Here is a 6,139-nt window from a genome sequence, read left to right as displayed (position 1 = left end):
TGGGAGGAGGTAGCAACGGAGATAAACTAGCTAACAGAAGCCGTCCCAGCTCTTCCACTTCACACGGTACTTCCAAAGGGAGGCCAAGACGGGGAAGGGAAATTGCCTGTTCCCCCTTTCATTGGTAAAGCCACGTGATTTTATGAGTGCCGTAAGAGATTCTTTGAAGGCAATTGTGGCCATTCACAACCTATTTTTTATATGCTGATTATAGAATTGAAATTCCTGGCAAGATATAGACACCCCCCTCCCAGTTCCTGCAGGTGCTAAATGGGCAGTAGGCAGCTAGGAAGACCCTCTCCGTCACCGCGCAGGAGTAGTTCACACCCTGAGTGGAAAGATGGGGAGGCAGACAATAAGGGCCCCAGTGTAGGTGAACAGTCGGAAAGCTGGGCACACAGAGGAAGACCGATGACAGGTATGTCAAGGCCAGGGTGGCCTGGGTGCTGGGACTGGAGAGAAATCGTGGAGTCATCAGCACAGTGCCACAGCAGCAGGAGTGTGCAACATCTCAGAGGGAGCGGAAACTGGCGGGGGAGGGACGGGGGAGGGCAGAGCCAGCAGCACATTTTCCTGGAAAGGTAGAAGAGTCAGTCATAACAGAAAGCAGGTGTTAGAGAAGTGGGCAGGGTGGAGGACAGCCAAGAACAGAAAGGCAGCTCTCATAAGGAAATCGATGGTGACCAAACCCATGGACAGCTTCCGCTGAGAGGTGGTGGCAGGAGAAGTGGCTGATGGAAATCTGGGAACAAAGGGAACACATGTCCCTTCTCTGTTACAGCTCCAGGAAATCCAGCTTCCCTGAAGAATGGGCTCCTTGGGTACCAGGGCCTCTTCCCTTTGTGAGTGGCTGCCACCCGTGGAACTGCACCTCGACATCTCCTTGCACTGATGGGGACGTAGACTCTGCTCGACTTCAGTCTTCCGGTCCAGCAGCTTGCGTGGGGGCCAGCTGAGGCGCAGATGTAAGCAGTGGTGCTTGTGCTCTCTGCTAATCAAATCTTCAGTCTTTCCTTCCATACGTACAGCCCGATTCCCACATGGCTGTAAACACTAACGGGCTAAGAGCTTCCCTGGAGTCTGCCTCTTGGGGTGACCTCATCAGAATCTAGGCAAGGCTGCATACAAACAGCAGCTTGTTCCGGGATGCAGGGGGCCCTGGGTGTTTTCAGCTAAGGGTTCCCTCTCCTGGTTACATTGTTCTTTTTTAAAAGATTTAAATAATAAGAAAAACTTCTTTTATACACGCCCACTTAGCATTTCCGGTGTTTTCTCCATTCTTTTGAGCAGATGCAGACGGCAGTATGTCCTTTTCTCTTGGCCTGAAAGACCCTTAATATTCCCTTAGTGTGTACGTAGAAGTTGCGTTCACGTTCTGCAAACGTGAGAAAGTACTTCATCCTCATTTCTTTGACAGAAATCCTCATTTTTTTGCTGAGTGGAGAATTCTGGTTTACATTTTGTTTCTTTCAGAACTTTAAAGAAGTTCTCTCCAGAGCCTAGGTATAGTGGCACAGGCCTTTAATCCCAGCTCTGGGAGGCAGAGGCAGGTAGATGTCTTCGAGTTCAAGGTTGGCTTGATCTACGTAGTGAGTTCTAGGCCAGCGAGGGCTATTTAGTGAGACCCTGTCTGGAAACAAAACAAAACAAAACAAAACAAACAAAGAAACCCCAAAGAAAATAACAAAACTCGGAGGTTGCTACCTGTCTGTGGCACATTCTTCTGGTGAGAAGTCTGACACAGTTCTCTTGAGAGGGTTGCTTCTGAGATGTCCCAGTCTCACTGGCTTCAGGCAATCTCCTCATGGTGCTCTTCATATTTCCTTCTTTAGGGTTCATTGACATTCTTGGATTTGTGATGTCTTACACTTTCTTCAAATTTGGAAAAATAAAATCCACTGCCGCCCACTTTCTTTAGGGTTCCAGCGACAGTTATTAGGTTGTTTGAAATTGTCCTGAAGCTTCCTCATGATCCATCCTTTTTTAAAGTCGTGTGAGTGTGAGTGTGTGTGTGTGTATGTGTGTGTGTGTGTGTGTGTGTGTGTGTGTGTGTGTGTGTAACTGCCCATTTGTGTGCCTTCATACGGAGGCCAGAGGTCAACCTCCAGTGTAGTTTCTCAGGGGCTGACACCTTGGATTTTGAGGCAAGGTCTCTCAGTGGGCCTGGAATTCGCTATAGCCAGAAGGCTATAGTGGCTGACTCCGAGAAGCTCCGGCATTCACCGGTTTCCATGTCTCCTGTGCCGTGATTACAAGCACTTGGTACCATGTCCAGTCTTATACGTGGTTCCGGGATTGAACTCAATCCTCATGCTTACAGCAAGCATGTAACTGACTGAGCCATTTCCCCAGCCATTGAATGTATGTTTTAACCTTCAAGTTCACTAACCTGCAGTGCCTAATACACTGCTAATCCCATCCTGTGCAGGTTTCTTTCATCCCAGACATCAAGTTTTCCTGAAGTGCTTATCTAATTATTCTTTATCAATAAAAACTTGGGAGTCAGACATAAGGGTAAGAACCTGAGTGATCAGAGAAGCGGTGGAGAAGTGACCAGTGACCTGCCTCTTGTTCCTCCATCCAAAAGGGGCTGAGACCCTCTATAAGCTCTGCCCTACTACTTTCTGTCTCTCTATCTGTCCTCAGTCCTCCAAAATCTCTATGGTTAATTCTGGTCAGCTAATAGCTAGCCCGCCCTCTGATTCAAAGCAAACTTTATTGAGAATGTGATCAAAATATCGTACAACATTTTCCCTGTTTAGATAGTCAACATTTCACTTAATTGTGTTTTTTGTTGATGACACAAAATACCCGGGGAAATCATTTTTAAGGAATAAAGATTTGTTTGGCTCGTAAGTTTAGAGTTGCTGTCTGTGGTTTCTTGGTCTGTGTTTCTCGGCTGTGTGGTGAGGTAATGTATGTCACGGTGGAAGGGAGTGCCAGAGAAAAGGTGGTCATTTCACAGTGGGGGACGGGGTGTGGGGGGGGGGGTAGATGGGAAATAGCCCAAAACAAGACATACCCTTCAAAGGCATGCCCTCATGGCCTACTTCCTGCAACCAGGCCCTACCTCCCAGTAGCTCATTCAAAGTGCATTCATCAATGGATCAACCCAGGGAGGGAGTTAGAGCCTTCATAATCAAGGCACCGTCCTCAGCACCATTAGTGGGACACCATGCCTTCAACACAGAAGCCTTTGGGGCCATTTTATATCCAAACAGTAACACTGTTAAAGTGCTTCTCCAGCACATAACAGGTATACAAACTATTTCAATGTCTTTGTCTACCAAGTCTGTCAGTTGTGTTCTTCCTCGGGTTCGTTGGTTGATGTTCCTCCTCATTGTGGTCATATTTCCCGCTTCTTTGCATGCCTGGAGGCTTTTTACTGGACCTCAGACATGACTTGTACCTTGCTGGGTGCTAGATATTTTTGTATTCCTATAAATAGTCTTGAGCTTGTTCTGGGATGCTGTTAGGTTACAAAGAAACAGTTTGATCTTTTTGGGTCTTGCTGTTGACCTTTTTTAGATGGGGCCAGAATTGCATTGAATCTAGGACACAAATGCAGCAAGACCCTTCTGGGTATGCTATCCAGTGCCTCGTGAACTGGGGGAGGGGAGTCTTCCCATTCTGGCTGAGGAGAAGAAAGGCTGTTCTTGGCTCTGTGCAAGCTTCAAAGACCGTTCTTTCTCTAATCCTTCTGGGTAGTTCTTTTTTGTTTGTTTGTTTGTTTGTTGTTTTTGAGGTGGGGTTTCTCTGTGTAACAGCTCTGGCTATCCTGGAACTCGCTTTGTAGACCAGGCTGGCCTTAAACTCACAAAGATCTGCCTGCCTCTGCTTCCCAAGTGCTGGGATTAAAGATATGTGCCACCATAACCAGCTCAAGGTAGTTCTTTGTCATCCTTGGGGTATTTTCTTCATACCCAGGAGTTATCGGTATTAGCAGGGGTTGGGGTAGGACCCTTGGCAGATCTCTGGTGCTCTCTCTCCCTGTGTGACCATCTCCTCTCTGTTGTTCTGTCTCATGAACTCTAGCTACCATGGCCTCCCTGATGTCTTAACTCATGGGTTAGAGTTGCCCTCTTTCCCTTTTGGAAAACCTGCTGTGGCCGCAGGCTGATGATCACAGGGCTCGCCCTATTCCCTGTTGCTCAGGGCTCATGAAGCCTTATGTCTTGTATCTGAAAACTATCGTTTCATATTTTTTCCTGGCCGTTTAGTTGCTTCAGATGAAAGGGAAAATCTGGTCCCTAATATTCCACTTTGGCTAGAAGCAGATGTCTACACTGTTCTTTAAGTTTGGAACACTCAGGAATGCAAGACTATGTGCAAGTCAAGTGCTCTATAATCAGGCCAGGAAAAGGGTGCTTCTCTAAGGGCTGAAAGAGCTTCCAACTCAAGTACAAGGATACAGCAGTTTGAGGAGCTGTAGGGCACTGTGCTTTCTTCCTGGATCGTATCAAGACTTTGACCTCAATTTAGCCGTTTCACTGCCCATCGGTGGAGGTTTAGTCTTTTTCACACTGAAGCTGCACCTCTCAGCTCACTCTTGAAATCATAGAGTTTTGTTTTGTTTTGTTGTTGTTGTTGTTGTTGTTGTTGTTGTTCTTCTTCTTCTTCTTCTTCTTCTTCTTCTTATTATTATTATTATTATTATTGGTGGGGATTGGCCCCGGTTTCCACTTAGATGCTGCTTGAGTATTTAGGTCACCAAAAACTTCCCCACTGGAGGTAAATGAAAGTTCCTCCATTGCACTTACAGTACCTAGCCTTTGCTCCTGTACAGAGTCACTGCCCCAAAGACACTGTGTTCCACTTTGAAGATGAAGTGCAGACACACTCTTAAAAAGCAGGTCCTCCATCTCGAGGGTGAACAAAACACCACTTAGCCAAGCATTCCGGCTGGTTAAATTTAGGACGAGGGAAAAAAACAAAACAAAACAAAACGAGTCCAGAATATTCTCTGGCATTGAGCCTGGGGTATTTTCCCTTTTAGAATGACTTGGGCACATTTTCATTCATGTGGACCTGTTGCCTCTCAGCTTTATATTCTGGGATGGGAGGTCAACAATGACTGCTTTGTTGCTAAATCCAACGGGCACTTCTCAGTTATTAACCTACTTGACCTCTCCACAGCATTTGATGTGGACAGTTCTCTTTAGCACATTCCCTGGCTTTTTCTCCCTTTCCTGGTCTTTCTATTTCTGTCCTTTTAGTTGGTACATTGTGTGGTTAGATCTTGAGCCTTCCTCTCACATGGAACATTATCTTTGGACTTTCTTATCCATGCCTGTGGCTTTCCTGGGAACTCCTAAACCAACATTTCTAGCCTAAATATTTCTTGTGAGCGTCACCCCGGAATGTCCAGTTGATCTTTTACCATCTTCACTTAGGTGCTACAGAGCTCACTCCCCTCAGCAGCCTTGTCCTGGATAGTTTTTTGTCAACTTGGCATAAGCTAGAGCCCTGCAAGAAGAGAACTTCAACTGAGAAAATGCTTCCATGAGAACCTATAGGGCATTTTCTTAATTACTGATTGATGAGGGAGGACCCAGCTCATGGTGGGTGGTGCCATCCCTGGGTTGGTGGTCCTGGGTTCTATAAGAAATCAGACTGAGCAAGCCACGAGGAGCAGGCCAGTAAGCAGCTCCCCTCCATGGCCTCTGCATCAGCTCCTGCCTCCAGGTTCTGTAGTGATGGACTCTGATGTGCAAGTATAAGCCAAATTAACACTTTCCTCTCCAAGTCGCTCTGGTCATTGTGTTTATCACAGCAAAAGAAACCCTGACTAGGGCAAGCCTCATGGAAGCCCATTCCCCTTGGTTCAGGCTTTCTTGCCCGGTACTACATCTCTGTGAAGGATACCCCTGCCCATTTTGGTTCTAAAGCCAGAATTCCTTGCATTCAACCTTCCTTTTGGTTACCAAGCCCTGCCGATGATGCTCCTTCCATTCTTTCGGGAGCGTTCCTGTGTTAGTCTGGTGGAGACCTCCTTGGAGCATGTTCGGTTTCTATCCCTCATGCCCTCTCCTCTCATGGCTCCCTTCTGCCAGCTCTAGCCAGAAAGGCCTTTATAAAAGATGAAGGAAGGCTTGCAGGGTCCTGTTTAAATCTTTCAGTGACCACCCTGTGCTCTTAG

This window comes from Peromyscus californicus, unplaced genomic scaffold, assembly GCF_007827085.1.
Source record: "Peromyscus californicus insignis strain IS unplaced genomic scaffold, ASM782708v3 Scaffold_5__1_contigs__length_169319896, whole genome shotgun sequence".
Lineage (NCBI taxonomy): Eukaryota > Metazoa > Chordata > Mammalia > Rodentia > Cricetidae > Peromyscus > Peromyscus californicus.
This window is presented reverse-complemented; position numbering follows the sequence as displayed.